The 18,199-nt window shown below is 41.4% G+C and overlaps 1 long non-coding RNA gene across 1 annotated transcript; it reads left to right on the forward strand.

The window, feature by feature from the left end:
* The first annotated feature begins 7,474 nt into the window (after positions 1-7,474).
* On the forward strand, positions 7,475-17,439 carry LOC121901936. The gene is made up of 4 exons (XR_006097420.1): positions 7,475-7,820; positions 16,531-16,659; positions 16,929-17,107; positions 17,300-17,439. It is a non-coding gene; the product is annotated as an uncharacterized LOC121901936 (long non-coding RNA).
* The last annotated feature ends 760 nt before the right edge of the window (positions 17,440-18,199 follow it).

The following is an 18,199-nucleotide window of genomic DNA, read 5'->3' on the forward strand; positions in this document are numbered from 1 at the left end:
CTGCAGTTAGAACAAAACGCAGCCGCTCGTCTTCTAACTGGTAAAAGGAAGCGTTATCACATAACACCAGTGTTTGTCCTCCTGTCCATTTCAGGATTGATTTTAAAGATTTTATTGCTCGTTTTTAGGGTTTTAAATGGGCTGGCGCCACCTCCTGCATCATCACCCTCCAGTTAGAGTCGACCAACCAGATGCTCTCGCATGTTCTGAGATCGAGGCACAAAAATAGAGGCGACCGAGCCGAGATTAATCATCTATTCATCTATAAACAGTATGTTTATAGATGAATCTGCTCTGTCAAACGCCGTCGCCGTTATTTCCACTGACAGCGAAAGCGGAGACGTTTGTGTTAATGACGGTGGACAGATGAAGGTCGTCTGTATGAATGTCTTAAAACACACAAGTGTGACATTGGACGTGACGAAGGCTTTGTGAAGAAATAAGATGAACTCATCCTCCGTCTGACCTTCACAGTGTGGATGTGAGAGTGCTGAGTGGAGTCGCTCATTTAAACCAGCAGGAATTTCTTTCAACCATCAAACTCCTGATTTCTGTCATTGTAATCAGAAGGTTTTTTATCATTAAACAACCTTTTACTGCCTTTGACGGCATTAAATTAATTATAACAGATTCAAATTTAAGTCAAATCAGCTCATACGTCAAATTTAATGTATTTTTCCTACAAATTATACGTAAAACAGTGATTATTTGATATATTTTGTTTTAATTTCTAACTTTTCCTCCATGTCGTCATGGTCGATGGATGGAGAGAAGGGGTGATGCAAGGAGGCGGGGCTTAGCTCTGCAGCTATGGACAGTACCAGAGGCCCTCACCTCCTCTTCCTCTTCTTCTTCTTCTTCTTCTTCTTCTTCCTCCTCCTCCCTGGTGTCTCTGATGTTCGCGGCCTCTCTCCATCACTGTCGGCCCCAGGGCAGGCTGCTGAGGAGCCCGCTGAGGAGAGAAAACAGAGGAAGGGGGTGGGTGAGGGCGGAGCGATTAGGAGCTGGAAGGAAGGAAGGATGGATGGATGGATGGATGGAGGGAGAGAGGGAGAGAGGGAGGGAAGGGGAGCAGAGGGGAGATGTTTCCCCCCTCAGGGCCTCCAGAGGCAGCGCTTGTATCAATCACTCGACGGGAGGAGAGGGTGATTCTGACGGATGATATCCCACAGCCTCCTCCTCCTCCTTCACCCTCCTCTTTCTCCTCTCTCTCCCTCTGACCCTGCATGGATGAACTTCTCTCCTTTCATCCCTCATTCTCTCCATCCTTCCTCTCCAAATTTTCTCTGCTCCTCGGGCCGTGCAAGGATTCCCTCCTTCCCTCCTTCCCTCCCTCTCACTCCTCTGTCCTTACATGACCCCTTTGTCCTCCTTACATCCTTCTCTTCCCTCGCCTTCTTTTTGTCCCTCATTCTCTCCTTTTTACTCCTCCATCCACCTTATTCTTTACCTCCTTTCTTTCTTTACTCATCTCTTTTCAAGTCCTCATACTTCTTTTCCTCCTTGTCTCATCCCCCTTTCTTAAATCCTTCTTTCCTTTCTTATACCAGGTTTGGACCTTGTTCTCTATCTCCTTTGGTTCCTTACTCCTCTCTCTCCTTCCTACTGCTACATCATTCTCTTCCTTTCCTCCTCACTGCTCCTCAGTCCTCTCTTCTCCTTAACTCCCCTGCGTCCTTCTCATTATATTTCTTCCTCCCTACATGCTACTTCCTTTTCCTCCCTCTCTCCTCAGGACATCACTCCTTACCTCCTCAGTCTCTCCATCAGCTCATGCCTCTTCTGACCAGATCGTCTCTCGCCACCTCTGTCACCTCCTCCTTTTTCGGGGCCCCGTGAGCTGTCAGGTGGCCGCTCGGTGTCACAGTTCAGCTCTGCGGAGGACACCGCGGGAGGAGAATACCTGTCAAAACCAGCTCTGAGGGAGGCGCAAGGTGGACAGAGGAGGCGCTACGTGATGGAAGGCGCTCACTGACCGAGAAGGAATTCAGCAGCGGAGCAAAAAGGTGTAGGAAGGAAATCCATTTACATTTTTTGGCTGACAGGAAAATGACCAGAGAGGAGAGGAGAGGAGGAGGGAGAAGAAGGGGTGGAGAAAAATGAGGTGAAGAAGGTGAGAGAGGAAGGAGGAGGTGGAGAGGAAGTGAAGAGAGTGAATAAGCAATAAAGTGGAGAATGAGCAGGAGAGGAGCCTGGACTGATGGTCTATTGCTGTTTATTCTGTTTCCTTGCAGCTCATAGACCAACGTAAGAGCTTGTTGAAACTCCCATCATAACCTTCTCTCCTCGTTCATCCTCCAAGTTCATCACTTGTTTCTCTCCCTGTGCTCTGAGTTACAGTTTCTGCACCATTTTCTCTTTTTTTACTGTCAGTTCCTGCTCGTTACATGCATACAGTGTCTTTTCAAATTAACTTCCTTGTTCACAGGAAACAACAAAACATAACAAATGCAAACGTTGTCTTAAGCCTGGGCTACAGCATATAATAGGCTTATAGGCCATTATTTCTCTGTCTCTAATCATGGTGATGGAAGGGGTGATGCATGCTGGGTATTGTCTTTTCATCCAACATTTGATAACTTAAATCAACTCCGGTGTAAGTGGTTTAATGTTCAGGAAAACATATTTTGGCCTTTGTGGAAATTTGCAGTCACAGCAGGACTTTCTTGTATTTACTGTTTATTATTTTGGCCAATCAAGTCTTTCTAACCGCAAGACAGAAAAATATTCTGTCAAATAGCACAAACAAACCGGCCCAAGACGAGTCAAGTCGTCTGTACCTACAAAAAAATTACACCCGTCAACGTATAATACTGTCAATTCCTGTGTTAAGCTTTTCTTTTAATGATATCCTCAACATTTCTCAACACAAAAACATTAAAGTGTCCTTAATAACTCAACAATATTTTAATTATTTCTTCTTTGATTCTGAGAAATCATTTTTTTTGTCAGTTTTTGATAGCAGAATATGGAGCCCCAGAGTCATAAAGAGAAAAAAAAATATATGTATCAAGGCCATGTTTTGGTTAATTTGTATTTATGAGATAAGTATATATACAGAGAGCATGAAAGACCAGCCTTTCTCCCCGAAGCATGAAGTGCACTTTACCTGCTTCAACTATCGGCTGTCAGACTGAGGATGCCAACTGCTCCTACATAGTTAGGATGGGTATACAGTATAACAATATAATAGGATGGGTATACAGTATAACAATATGATAGGATGGGTATGCAGTATAACAATATGATAGGATGGGTATGCAGTATAACAATATAATAGGATGGGTATGCAGTATAACAATATAGTAGGATGGGTATACAGTATAACAATATAATAGGATGGGTATACAGTATAACAATATAGTAGGATGGGTATACAGTATAACAATATGATAGGATGGGTATGCAGTATAACAATATAGTAGGATGGGTATACAGTATAACAATATAATAGGATGGGTATACAGTATAACAATATAGTAGGATGGGTATGCAGTATAACAATATAGTAGGATGGGTATACAGTATAACAATATAATAGGATGGGTATACAGTATAACAATATAATAGGATGGGTATACAGTATAACAGTATAATAGGATGGGTATGCAGTATAACAGTATAATAGGATGGGTATACAGTATAACAATATGATAGGATGGGTATACAGTATAACAATATGATAGGATGGGTATACAGTATAACAATATAATAGGATGGGTATGCAGTATAACAATATGATAGGATGGGTATACAGTATAACAATATGATAGGATGGGTATACAGTATAACAATATAATAGGATGGGTATACAGTATAACAATATAATAGGATGGGTATGCAGTATAACAGTATAATAGGATGGGTAAGGATGGGATGCAGAGTATAAATTCCTGGTATATAAAATGTATTTGGAAGATTCTGATTCTAACAGGATGATGAATGGACTTCTTCTCCTATCCTGTTCCTCAGACAGCATCACCTGAGGATGACGTACAAAAACAGACGTAGTGTTGCACCGCTCTTTCTCAGCCTAACATCTCTCCTCCATCTCCAAGGTAACTGACATCATAATCATCAGCCTTTGTCGTCATCATCATCATCATCATCATCATCAGCTGCAGCAGCAGCAGACTAATGATGCTAATTTATTACCAGCAGAGATTGGGGCAGCTTGACTTCAGCAGGTGAAGAGATGTGGGGTACGACCCCGGCCGGTCCAGCCTGCTCTGCTGACCTTCCAGACGGGCCGCTGCGGCGCTGAATGTCCGGCGTGATGGTGGGAGGTGAGAGGATGCTCGTTAGCTGCTGGCGTGGCTGACCTTGGAGGAAGAGGAGGAGGAGGAGGAGGAGGAGGTAAGACTGAAGTCTGTTTGTTTGTGAAACTTGGTGCTCCGTCAGTCAGTCTGACAGATTAGTGTGGATTTTTAGCCAAAAAATCCAACCCTTCGCCTCATGGACTGAAGTGTTTTTACAATCTAAAAGTGTTTTTTATAAGATACGTTCACAATTTTTCAAGCGTGTCTTAAAACAACAGTCAGGTGTCCATATGAGCAGTGAAAGAGGTTTTCCTCGCTCTAATCATTCCTCCTGTTCATACTGGATATTAAAAGATCCTTCAAATGTGCTTTCAATGGAAGTGATGGAGGCCAAAATCCACAGTGTGTCCACACAGTCATTTAAAAGTTGATGTGAAGCTTATATGCAGTCTGAGTTAGTCATATCAAGTGGATATCTGATACATTTACAGTCTTTTTAGCATCAAATTACCATGGCAACGGCAACGGATGCAGATGCAGTGGCCAATAGCTCCCTAAAACTTTGTTACATTTTTGTTTTAATTTGATTCTCATCCTTATTACTGAAGCACATATAACTTTATGATAGAAATACACTCGGTGGGGATTGGATTAAGTGCAGCAGACCTTGAAACGATCGCTGCCTATGGCGTCTGCCGAACACCCAGCCAGACCAAACGTCACCGCAAGCGATGAGATCACCCCAGGAGGAGAGCTAAGCTAACCCAGCTTGGACCTGAGGCTGTTCCTCTACCCAACCTACTTCTGGCTAAAGTCTGGTCACAGGAAAATAAAATGGATAAAATAAGACATCTTTACAGAGACCTGGCTCCATCCCAACATCCTGGATCAAGCTATTGCACTTAATGGGCGGACTGTGTTCCACGCCGGCAGAACACAAGACTCCAGTAAGAGTCAGAGTAGGGGAGAAGGACTGTGTGTTTACATCAATGATGCTTGATGCTCAGACACAGTCAGAGTGGATGGACGATGTTCACCAGATGTCGACCATATTATCTGCTCAAAGACTTCACCAGTGTGTTTGTTGTTGCTGTTTACATTCCTCCAGATGCAGATTAAAAAAAAAAAAAAAAAAAAAAACGCACTAGAGGAACTGTATGAGGTCATCAGCATTCACACATGACAAAACAACCAGATGGTATTTTTATTGTAACTGGTGATTTTAATCAAACAAACCTCAGAACTGTTTTAGTTAAATTCAACCAGCATGTCCACATCCCCACCAGGGGAGGTAAAACTCTGGACCATGTTTATACCAAACATTCCTACAGCTACAAAGTCCTCCCTCGTTCACATTTTGGTCTATCGGACCATATTTCCCGATTCTCCTGTCTACTTACTCTCAGCTGATAAAAAAAGGGTCAAACCATCAGTAAAAACTGGAGAACCACATCAGTCTTGAGGAATATACATCAACAGTGACATCATACATCAGCATGTGGTGATCAAAAAGACAATGAAATCCCCAACCAGAGAGCCTGGATGAATGAAGAGGTGAGGACTCCAGAGTCAGGTGACAAGAAAACCTACAACACCGCCGCTGGCATCAAGGAGGCAAAGCTGGAGACATGAGCAGAGACTGGAGAGAGACCTCAACACCAACAACACCGAAGATATGTGGCAGGCGATCCGGAACATCACAGGCTACAAAAGCCAGAGCGCCCACATAATGTGTGAGGCAACGTCGCCAGATGAGCTGAACTCATTCAGTGCTCGCTTCTTTGATATCCTCAACAAAGAGTCAGCTGTAAAGTCCACTCCGCCTCCAGAGGACCTGTCGCTGTCAGTATCAACAGCGGATGTGAGAAGAATCCTGCTGAGAGTGAACATGAATAAAGCTGCTGGGCCTGATAACATCCCTACAAACATGAGCCAACTAGCTAATTGATGTTATTACTGACATTTTTAACATATCACATGTCACAGGAGAGTGTTTCCACCTGTTTCAAGACAATCACCATCATCCCTGTACCTAAAAAGTCTGCAGTGTATAGTCTGAACAACTACCGCCCTGTGGCTTTGAAAAACTGATTCTCAAGCACATCAAAGACGAGATCCCAGACAGCCTGGACCCAACAGAACCAACAGATCCACAGAGGAGTCTTCACACACCTTGAAAATAACAACACCTACATCAGAATGCTGTTTGTTGATCTCAGCTCAGCATTTACTACAATCTCTCCCATGAAACTGATTGGAAAACTTAGCAGTCTGGGCTTAAGTACCACACTCTGCAACTGGATTTCCTCACAAACAGACACCAGGCAGTTGGGATCCTATTCACGCTGTACACCCATGACTACAACCCCCGACATGGAGAGAACTCTGTTGTGAAGTTTGCGGACGACATCGATTTCAAACAACGATGAGAAGTTCATATTGTGCACAGAGAACATCTACTGCGTCTACAGCGTCAACAAAACCGAGTAGCTGATTGTTGATTTTAGAAAAAAGGAGGCAAAGACACACAGCTCTGTCTACATCAGTGGAGCAGGTTAACAGTTTTAAATTCCTGGGAATCAGCACACATCTCCACCCTAGTAAAAAAAAAAACTCAGAAACGACTGTATTTGATAAGGAAAGTTAAGAAGGCAAAATTCCCATCCAAGGTTCTTGTTAACTTTTACAGAGGAGCAATAGAAAGCATCCTGACTGGAGCACGGCCAAAGACAAGAGGGCTCTGCAGCAGGTTTTAAAACCGCCGACACCGATATTGGTGAGGTGAGGCTCTTGCACAGAGCCCGAAGGACACTAAAAGACAAAACCCACCCAGTCACAGCCTGTTCACCCTGCTGCCGTCTGGCAAGAGATAGAAGAAGTATCTGCTGTTGTACCTCCAGACTACAGAGCAGCTTCCTTCCTGTGAGACTCAACTCATCTTCTGCACTACAAGATAAAAAATAGTTTTATTTTTATTACTTATTGTTTATTAATCCATTGATATCATTTCTGTTTTTCTGAGTAGCATAAGGGGACTACAAACTACATTTTGTTGTGCAACCTTGTGTTGTAAAATGAAGAAATGAATCTTGAAATTCCCTCTTTGTGTTTACTCGGACAGTGTTTCCCTGTTGAGCTGCAGGTGGAAGTATAGTAACAAAAAGAGGGACTTTGGCACTAAAAAGACTGTAACGTTGAAAGATATCTATTGATTTGACTCGTTTGGATGCTGAAGCTTCATATTTGTCACAAATTGTGGAGCAAAGACTGTAGGCTGATCCGGGCTGAAGAACTTTATTTGGTGATGATCCAGGCAAAAACAAAAGCTGAGCAGAATGAACTCGACAAGGCAAGGAAGATTACAAACTGAACACAGGTGGGTGAAATAAGACACAGGTGAAACACGTGAGGTAATCAACGAAGGTGGGAAAACACAGGAAGTAAAAGGTGACAAAACACTTCAAAATAAAACAGAGACTAAAGTAATCAGACAACAAGGAGCAGGTGGTACAACTGGGAGCTCCAGGTGATAGACTGGGGAAGACACCTGGAGCAAGGCAGGTGAGAAGAGGAACACATGAACACACAAGGGGAAACACAGAGCAAAGCAAAAACCCAGAAAACAAAACACTACAATCTAACCAACAATGCAATAAAGATACAACTCAAATAACACGAACGAGCAAACACAAATTACATAAAAGCCAGAAGTCTCTGATTACAGTTCGCCTACTCGGTGCATCTGTTGGTAATCAGCTGATTGACACTCACTGTTAAAGTTAAAAGGACCCGACCATGAAACTAAACTTCTGCTACATACTGAAGAAGGCATGTGGCCAAAACGTCTGTCTGGCGTTTTTTTTTCCCCCACTGTGCTCAAGTTTGACAAAGCAAAACAAAACAAAATGAACAATCTAACTGATTTGGGTGTGCAAACCCTTTTTTGTGCTTTGAACAAATCCCGTGAAAAGATTCAAAACCAACAATGTGTGAATCTGTCTCTCAGTACTTCCTGACTTCCCTCATCTGTCTAGCTGTCAGCCCCAAGCCCCAAATCAGGAGGAAATAGTACATTTTCTGGTGACTATTTTCAGTGGCGGATTAACCCACATTTTGTGCTGTAGTGACGATGATGTGTGTGTGTGTGTGTGTATGTGGGAGTCAAAATTAACTCCAGTGTGTGTGTGTGTTCATGGTAATAAAGGAAAGATGTGTTTTTTAATAGTTTATGGACAACAATAGATCTCTGTGGCACAGAGCAATAAGCTGTATCAGGTGTGTTGGGTACACACACAACAGTAGCATAAAATCATAAAAAAAAACAATAATTGACTCATAGTTCAGCAACTACACAGAGGCTCATCAGGCCTGTCAAGCTTTTGATTTGTCTGCATGTTGAAGAGGTTTGCATGAGGTGAAGTGTTTTGAGGATGGTTTCTATCCAATACTAAAAACTCAAGAGCCAATTAACTCTCTACTTCCATGTATACAAACTACATTATTTTGTTAAGTTACAGGTCATGTTAGAAAAAGCTTAATTTATGGCTGACTGTGTGATAGGGATGTGCAGAGAGCCCAGTATTTGTATTTGTATCTGTATTTGTTGAGGCAGCAAAATTATTTGTACTTGTATTTGTATTCGAATAAAAGTGGAAAGAAGTGTAAAAATCCTGTTTTTGTTTTTATTACACTTTTAATTTTAGAAAATTAAAGTGTTACAGTAAGTGTTCATAAATAAACTACCTTACAAAGGAGGTCCCCACATCGGGTCTTGAACTAGACAGACCTCTACCTATTTATACGCCCATAACACAGAGACAGCACAGCGTGTAACGTGTAGGGAAGGACTTCAAAGGCGATTCTTGCTTTGCACTTTCCATATATTGCCTATTTTTTTACAACCTAACTTTGTGGAAAGGTGAAGGGGAACAACAGGTTATGGAGAGTCCCTCGGGAGCACGTCACGTGTGTCAATAGCTCAGCTTTATCTCTGGCGAACACCCCCAACCCACCGGGAGTGACGTCCAAATTAGGAAATGTGCGTCATGCAGCAGGTGGATGTGACTCCACCTGGAGGAGAGACACTGAGATAACCGACCTGCAAGCTGGTATTTGACATGTTTTTTTTTTCTCCCAAAAACAAATAACTTTTAAAATATTTGTATCAAACAAATATTCGTATAAAACCCACTATTTGTGCTTTGCCGAATAATGTATTTGTATTCGGGCACATCTCTACTGTGTGGGAGCTGGTTATTATGCTGCTATATTAGAGTTTAAACTAACTCTTGTGTTTTATTGGACTTGGAGAAGTTAACTTGAGATATGTTAGGCTAAAGTACACATATGAAAGACATATGTTGTTTTTTTATATATATATATACTTGACTTATATGACTTTTATCCTGCAATATAAAAATAACTCTGCTCTTGTGTATATATCGTCTACATGGATCATGTTGACTTCTCACCTACTGCTTTGATCTTTTTCTGCATCATTACACAGCTCAGATTAATATTATATCATGTATGTAGCAATCAAATATATGTTTAAGACTCCTTTTGGAGCGTTCTCATTTTCATACAACTCTGCTGGGAACATTAAAAAGTCAGCCGGTGACAGACTGAACGTTATTGTTCATTAGCTACAGCTGAGAAAATTGATGGCTGCTGCCTAAAAATGAGAAGCTGCTTTTGTCTGAAATTCATTGCTTCAAAAGTTACAATGAATTTTGAGCGATAAACCTCCAACTGCTATCACTGTGTGTGTTTCCATCCAACCTGTTGTTGTTATTCACATTTTCACATTTGAAACATCTAAAAATATCACAGGTTGAGGTGGAAAGTGCAATGGAAACAGATTTAGTGATTAAATCGTGAAGCATGTGACTTAAACATCACTGAAGAGACGTAAACATCAGATCTGTGATGAGGAGACTGAAATGTTCCTCAAATTAATACACAAAACAACCAGGAATGTCGTTTTTCCATCATGTTTTCTGTTATTTTTCAGTTTTTCAGTTTGATTGCCGTTCTTTTAATGACATCATTTCGTAGTGTCCTCTTCTTCTGAAGTGGTTTAACAGCATGGACTGGGAAACTAGCGCCACCTGCTGTTTATCTTGATAAACAGCAGCGGATGGAAACACGATATTTGATTAAATCTGTCTAAGTTTAGATGGAAACCTGACTCATGGAAACCACATCATGATGTGGTAAAATGCAAAAGTTGGACTGGCATAGCAACGGTAACCAAGGGAGGAGACGAAGCGAGGGATCAGTTCACTGTTGGTCTTTACATAAGGTTTGTTTACAGTGAGGAAAAATGAAATATATCGGCAACGTTATCCTTTAAAGCCAAAAGTTATTGGATGTTTGATGAAATTCTAGTTCACCAAACACTCAGTTCAGAGAGACATTTGGTCCTGATGCTTTCTGATGTTTATTGTTAGATTTTTTTCTTTTTTGTTTGTTTTTAAGCTTCATCATTTCTCCCCATTATAGTGATGAAACCCACCAGATTAAATATGGACTCCAGTCGTCCAAACACACACACCAAATCCATTTCATCATTACACATTCATCCTTCGTGCCTTCATTTTATTTTTTCATCTGAATCCAGAAGCTGTCGCAGACTTTGACTTTAAGAATATATATTTGTGTGTGTTTGTGTGTTGGCTGGTTGAATTATGCAAAGAGACAGTGTTTGTCTCCAGCAAGGCCAGACTCTCTTTTTCTGATCTTTCATCATTTTCGTCTCTTTGCTTTTCTTTGTGTTTCTCTTCGGTCCTTGACACACAAGAAAAAAAACATTTTTTTCTCTTTTCTGATCTCTGACTCACTGTAAAGAAAAACTGAAACATTTTATCGGTATTCTGCTCATCTCAGTCGCTGAATTCTTCTTCCAAGGCTAAAGGACCAATACTGATGCTTTTATTCATACTTTAGTCCATTAACTATAAATTATGTACACTTTACATTCCTGCTGAACATTTCACAACCTGTGAGTCAGTTAGTCTGATTTCAAACCTTCCAGACAGCTCACTTCATTTTAGTTCAGTGTGAAAAAAAATCCACCTGCATAGACAGATAATCCTTCACAGTCAACACTTCCAGCAGGAATCAACTTGTTGCTGAAAACATGTGATGTAACTCACATAATAATAATAAGTTTTAAGTGCTTCACAGGAACAAGAGTTGAAAATAAGACCATAAAAACATACATAATGTAAAAACATGTGCCACAAGTTAGAATTAAATAAAATAAAAAAAAAAAAACACAATCAAACAAACAACTCAAGAAAACACAAAAGCCAATTTAAAAAGATGGGTCTTCAATAGTTTTTTAAAAGCTTCTACAGAGACTGCTGACCGTATTTGTCCATAGTGTTGGAGCCACAAACGCAAAAGGCACGATCATCTTTGGTTTTCAGCCGTGAGCGAGGGACGGCCAGTAGGTCCTGGTTGGATGAGTGACCTACTGGCGACGTAGGGATGGATAAGCTCCATGATGTGCTCAGAAGCCTGTCCATGCAGGGCTCTATATGTAATAGTAAGAACCTTAAAATGAATCCTAAAGCGAATGGGCAACCAGTGCAAAGATCTGAAAAATAGGAGTGATGTGAGTCATCCTGCTGGACCTGGTTAGCAGTCGTTTGTAGTCAGTTCATAGATGCTTTGCTGAGACGAGTGAAAATTGAATTACAGTAGTCCAAACGGGATGATATGAACGCATGGATGATCATTTCTAGTTCCAGTTGTGAGACGATGGACTTAAGTTAAGATGGAAAAAACATGTACGTGTCAGTGATTTAACATGCTGATCAAAAAGCATAGCCTGGTCAAATATGACACCAAGATTTCTTAAGTTTGACCTAACTGCTGATGAAAGGGACCCAATACTCTTAGCTACCTTGGGAGCTATACTGTCAGAAGCAATAATGAGAACCTCTGTCTTGTCAGTATTAAGCTGTAGGAAGCTGTTGTTTGACATCCAGTCCTTAATAGCAGTCAGTGCAGCACAGACGGTTTATCAGGGTTAACAGATACATAGAGCGGAATATCGTCGGCATAACAACGATAGGAAACATCACTAAATGTGCTGATAATATGCTCAAACGTCTGTTTTCATTAAAATGTCTGATATCCAGCGACCGGTTGCAGAGGATTTTAAGTTAAAGGGGAAAACAGAGATGATGCCGGCAGACACAGATTAAAGAGAAACAGTAGAACGAGGAGCGGCTAAGAAAACCAGCTCGCATGACTCAAAAGTTTTTACCGGTTATAAGAGTGAAGAACATCTCACTCTGAGTCTAAATGTTCTCTTTTTATCTGCTAGTTTTCAGCAGAAACAAGTAGTGAACACAACTCTGACATATCATATATTGAGCTTGTTAGCAAACAGTTTCCACATCCAGCAGTTACGGAGCAACATTATCATTCATTTGGAGTCGTGTTTCTGTCCACCTGGTGAATGTGAGTCCAATATTCACTCTCTTTTAGCTCTGTTTTTACTCTCTACCAACTCCTGAGGGAAATATCTGGCTCTTTAGCTGCTAAATGCTCCACTATGTTCACCAGCTAGTCTACAGCTAACTGTGTCTGTTTGCCGTTAGCATACGGTGGATTTGTTAAAGTTTTTCTGTAATTTTAATGGATGTAGCGAGCTAGTTGTAGATGAAGATGACTTAATTTTGACGATACAAAGCTCTGATTGGCTCAGTTGATTCTCCAACCAATGAACACCAGAGTTATTTCAATCAGGAGAGACTCAGTTTTACGTAGTGAATGGTGTTTATGAACAGAATGATAATAAATGTAAGTCTTTGGCGATTAGACTCCATCGTGATGTGGCCGAATATGGAGGGGCGATGAATGCATGAATAGGAGTCTAGACACTGGTGCCAATGATGAAGAGGCGTGGATCAAGGTGGTGTGGTATCGGCTCCTGGAGACTCGGGGCCTTGGGAGGTTGGGCGGATGAATGATGATCCGGGATGGAGAGGCGAGGAGCGAGCTCCGGTGTTCCAGCTGAGGAGGTGGATGGGATTATTGCCTGAAATGACAGCTGACAGCGACAGAGAGAGACACGGTTTTAAAGTTGGACAGCTAGGCTGTGATTGGCTGTTTAGGGATTGTGGAGGAATCTGATTTGTTAACTAGAAGTGATGTAACTAACAGCTGATGTGAAAGCGGGAGGAGCCGAGAGAGAGAGAGAGAGAGAGGGAGAATGAAGGGTGAAATTATGAATGAATGAATGATTAAGTGTCTTCCTGTCTGAATTTAGTGATGGGCAATGATTCAGAGGTGTAGAACCAGGCAAGATGATAGGAGAACTAAAATATGCAATGCAAATAAATGTCTTTTATTGCTGTAGATTTGAATATGATGCTCCAAATGTACAGATTTCTCTTGTTGGGTTCCACACACATCTTGTCAAAAGAGCAGGTTTCCTCCTCTGTGACAAAGCAGGTAATAAAGTTAAAAGCAAAACAATACAATTAACTCATTTATAGTTAGAAAGTCACAATGTTTGAGTTCCCTGTATAACTTTTAAAGGGCTAAAACATGCAAAAGCACCAGTTGGACGGCACCAGAAGGCCGTTGGCACTGCCAACACGCAGAAACGGAAACACAGGAATCTGCTGATTTTTAGGAAGGGGGAGAAAAAATAAGAAATTTACAATTCAAGAAGCTGCATTTATTTCTGCCTGGTTTCATCTCTCTCTCTTCCTTCTTTAAGAGGTGAAGCCAGCCGCCGTGTTTGGCTCGGAGCGGAGAGTTGATGTGGTGGAGTTTAGGTAAAGAGAGAACACGGAGGAACCAAAGAAAACACACAACATCGAGAGGAAACAAAAAAGAAGAAGCAAAAAAACGCAAACAGAAAATACATGTGCAGTGTGCATTGATTTCTGTTTTGAGTTCCTCCATTTTTTTCAGCATTGCAGTGTGATGAGAATCCACACACACACACACACACACACACACTGAGCCTGTATACTCTGGAGAATCTGCAATCTGTGCCATTTTCTCCTGTAGTGAAATATTCGTATTCCCTGTGACAGCCGAGGGCGGTGGCAGAATTTACCTTCACATCCACATCTGAGCGTCTCGGCTGCCAAACCGCCGCCGCCCACCAAGCCTGGAAATCTGCTCTAATAAGCAGAGCTGGCTGCTGAGGCACCGCTCAGTAAATATTACTCAGTAAATATTGCGCTTACCAATCAAAAACGTCACCGGTTTCAATATGACCCCCTCTAAATATCAGACTGCAGGCTGAGTTATACCTCTGCATGCCCTTATTCATTCTGCTCATAATTAGTCATTATTCTCTCACATCCAGCCAACAAGCTGACTCTCTCTGGCTGGAAGTTTTCTCTCCCTGCTGCAATGAAAAATGTTTGGAAAGTTTCTGTGGCTGGAAGTTGTTGTTGGGTTTTTTTTTTTCCCGCTCTGCTGTAGAGATTTGCTGCCTGAATCCAACTGGGACTGATTTTATTTAATCTCCTCGGTCTTTGTTGTGTCGGGTTTTCTTTTATTTGTGAGAAACACATAAACATAAGTAGCACAAAAGCTCTTTAGAAAGCAGGTGTGTGCAAAATTATGATGCTGGTGATACTAAATCTAAATTTTTAACCAACAAATAAGTCGAGTATTAAATAATAAGTATCACATCGATTTTGATCCTTTTTCTTAAAACTGTTGAAAACTGAACATTGTGAGTCTGACAATGTTTTAGGCGTGAAATGCAATGCTTTTAAGAACTTTATGATATTTAACAGAAATAAAAGAAATAATTTAAAGCTGCACTAATCAATATTTTTAGATTAAGAATGGATCACATTACTGTGTACAAATTAAAAATCCTCACCGTTCTGCAGCTCTACTGAGCTTTTTAGCCTCTTTTAGCTTTTTATTTTAGCTCCGACACATTTACTATATAGTTCAGTCTTCCAACAGCAGGCAGCTGTTTTCAGCAAACAAGCTCTGATAAATTCACTGTTCACGACCTGCCCAACAGAAACGCAGTTAGAGACTCGCTGGTGAACAAGATGGAACATGTGGATATTTTTCTCAGGAGTTGGTGGAGACCAAACCAGAGCTGAAAGGAGAGAAAATATTAGACTTATTGATCAGGTGTAAACAAATTTAACTCCAATGAGATGATCAAGTTGTTCTATGTCTGCTGGATGTGTAAATAAAGGATTATTTGCTAAAATGTTATTTACATCTCAAAGGGACCACGATGGAAATAAACTTCTGGGCTTTACTGTGTTAATCTGACTTTTCCCTCTTACATAAGCACTCAATGGCAGATCTGGTGTTTTCAAAATAAAATCAATCAATTAATCAACTACTTTATAAGGTAAATAATATGTCAGATGTTGTGTTCTAAGGTTGTTCTCCTGCCACAAGGTGGCTGAAAGAAAAAATTTGGTGCCTTGGATAAGATAAACAAACATGACTAAAGCTCAGTGTAGCTCAGGTTGCTCAGAACTGGTTCTTAGGACGTGTCGTCCAACCATGTCGGAAATCAATCATCAATCATCATGTTTATAATTATTCTGAAAGGCTTCAGTGAAAAGCCGACCGTCACAGAGAAGGGAGGGGGACGGGGGAGACGTGATGCTGTTTAAATACATAAATAACAGCAGTCATAGTGTTGCACTCAGCTGTTCACATGAACACACAGCTGACCAATCACTGCATGAAGAAGGTCTGAATGTCGGCTTGTCTGTTTTGGAAAGTTACAGAAATGTTCAGCCCTCCCTTTGCTGTACAAGAGGAGTGAAGGGAAGGAGGTTTAAAGCATGTGTGAAGGAGTTTATCACCACCTTAACTCCTGTTAGCGCCCCCTAAATGCTGCTAATAAGACAATGTAGGAGAGAAGAAACAATACGCTAATGATTTAATTAGATCCTTATCAGTAGTTTGTCTTGATTTTGCACCAAAGGAAAATGTTCATCTTCTGGAAAACAGGAATGTAACCAGTAAATTTAATGACAGTCTGTATTTATCTGTATAAATGTTTGAATATCTTGTGACATTTCATCCTGATGGTGATACTAGAAGAAAAGTCTGCAGGTCATAAAAGTCATTATGAATAAATCTCTGGGAAAGATGAATATTTAAATTTTAATTAAATACAACTTTACTGAACCCTGCAAGGTGATTGTACACAGCAGCTCGCCACAATAAAAGTTTAATAAAAAAAACGGCTAAGAATAAGTGAGCTGACTGTGAATCTTTGTGTTTATATCCGACTTTTTAGCTGGTTGTCAAACACCAAACACCTGCAGGAGGAACTACTTTCTGCTGCAGGAGGAACTACTTTCTGCTGCAGAGGAATACGGAGGATAGCGGTGCTTCTTCTGAGAGGAGAAACAAGTACCGGCTGCATGTTAGTAACAAGAATTGACATCAACTGCTGCTGTGCCGTGTGTGTGTGAGAGTGAGTGAGTGTGTGTGTGTGCGTGTGTGAGTGTGAGTCCACCATCTCCATAATGGATTGTGACTGGTTGATTGAAGTTTACTGAGAGCTGCTAATTGGACCAGACTGGAGACGTGGTTTTGTGTGTTTTGTGGTGTGAGTGTGTTTGTGTGTGTGTGTGTGTGTTTGTGGACTAATGGCTTTGTTCGGGGGACTAATGCTCCGCTTCTTTCAAACAGACCCTCATGATCAGCTAGAGGAGGTGCTCCTGTTTCTCTATTGGTCCAGAGGATGTTACCCATAACACCTTTCTCTCTGTGTTGGTTTGAAGCAGAAGCCTTATTCCAGCTGTACACCTCTTGGTTCATTTGTAATAAGTCAGTGTGGAGCTAGAAGACTACAATCAGAGATGAATCAAGTAAATGATCAATCAGTCCTCAGAAAATGAATAGGCTTTTATTTTGAAAATAGTCAATACACAAAAGCATCAAATAGTCACATTTGAGAAGCTGGAACAAATGTCATATTCAATAATAAACTGAATATTTTGGGGTTTTAGACTTTGGTTGAATAAAACATTCATCCATTTTCTTTGCTGTTTATTCTGTAGAGGGTCGCGGGGGAGCTGGGGCCGATCTCAGCTGACTTTGGGTGAGAAACGGGATACGTCCTGGACAGGTCACCAGCAAGCGGCAACCTCCAGGGCTGTAAAATGAAGCCAATGCGGAAGTGCCAAAAACTGCAGTTCTTTGAATGGCCACTTGAGGCTCCAAAAGCGAGTCAATCCCCATAGACAGTCTATGGTCAACAGCCAATCACAGGGCTGACATAGAGGCAGCTACAGGCAAATCTAGAGTTGCCAATTAACTTTTTGGTCTGTGGGAGGAAGCCGGACGACCCACACAGGCACACGGAGACCAGAAAGACTTATGAAGATGTTAATTAAGGTGTCAGGAAATTGTGATGGGTATTTTTCACTTTCTCAGACATTTTATAGACAAAACAACTAATTACTGAACCGAGGGAACAGTCAACAGAGTAATTGATAACTGTTGCAGGTCTAACAATACTGGTGCAGCATCACCTGGCTAAAAGGCTGCGTTGTCCTGACCTCGTCTGGCGGCCTCGGCTGCTCATACAGACTGTTTGTTCTCCGTCAGTGTGAAGCCTCTGTAACAAGCGTTGTGGCTATTAGCCAAATGGCTGTAATATTACTCCCCTCAGACTCCACAGTCACTTTGTTCCTCATGTTGGCAATCTGTCTGAATGTGTTCTCTGTTATTGCCTCTGCTCTCCTCTCCGCCGCCAGACATTATTAGGAGGCTTTTTTTTTTTCTGTTTTTGCATAACAGGGCGAAAGCCGACACGCTAATATGATGTGCAGAGCGGCAGTGAGGTGATGAGAGACGGCAGGTATGACTTCCTGTTCCAGCCGCCGCTCAGGACAGACAATGAGCTCACGTGTCAAAATGTTCAGACATCCTGACAAACATGCCGGCTGCAGCGACCG

Source organism: Thunnus maccoyii, chromosome 8, assembly GCF_910596095.1.
Source record: "Thunnus maccoyii chromosome 8, fThuMac1.1, whole genome shotgun sequence".
Classification (NCBI taxonomy): Eukaryota; Metazoa; Chordata; class Actinopteri; order Scombriformes; family Scombridae; genus Thunnus; species Thunnus maccoyii.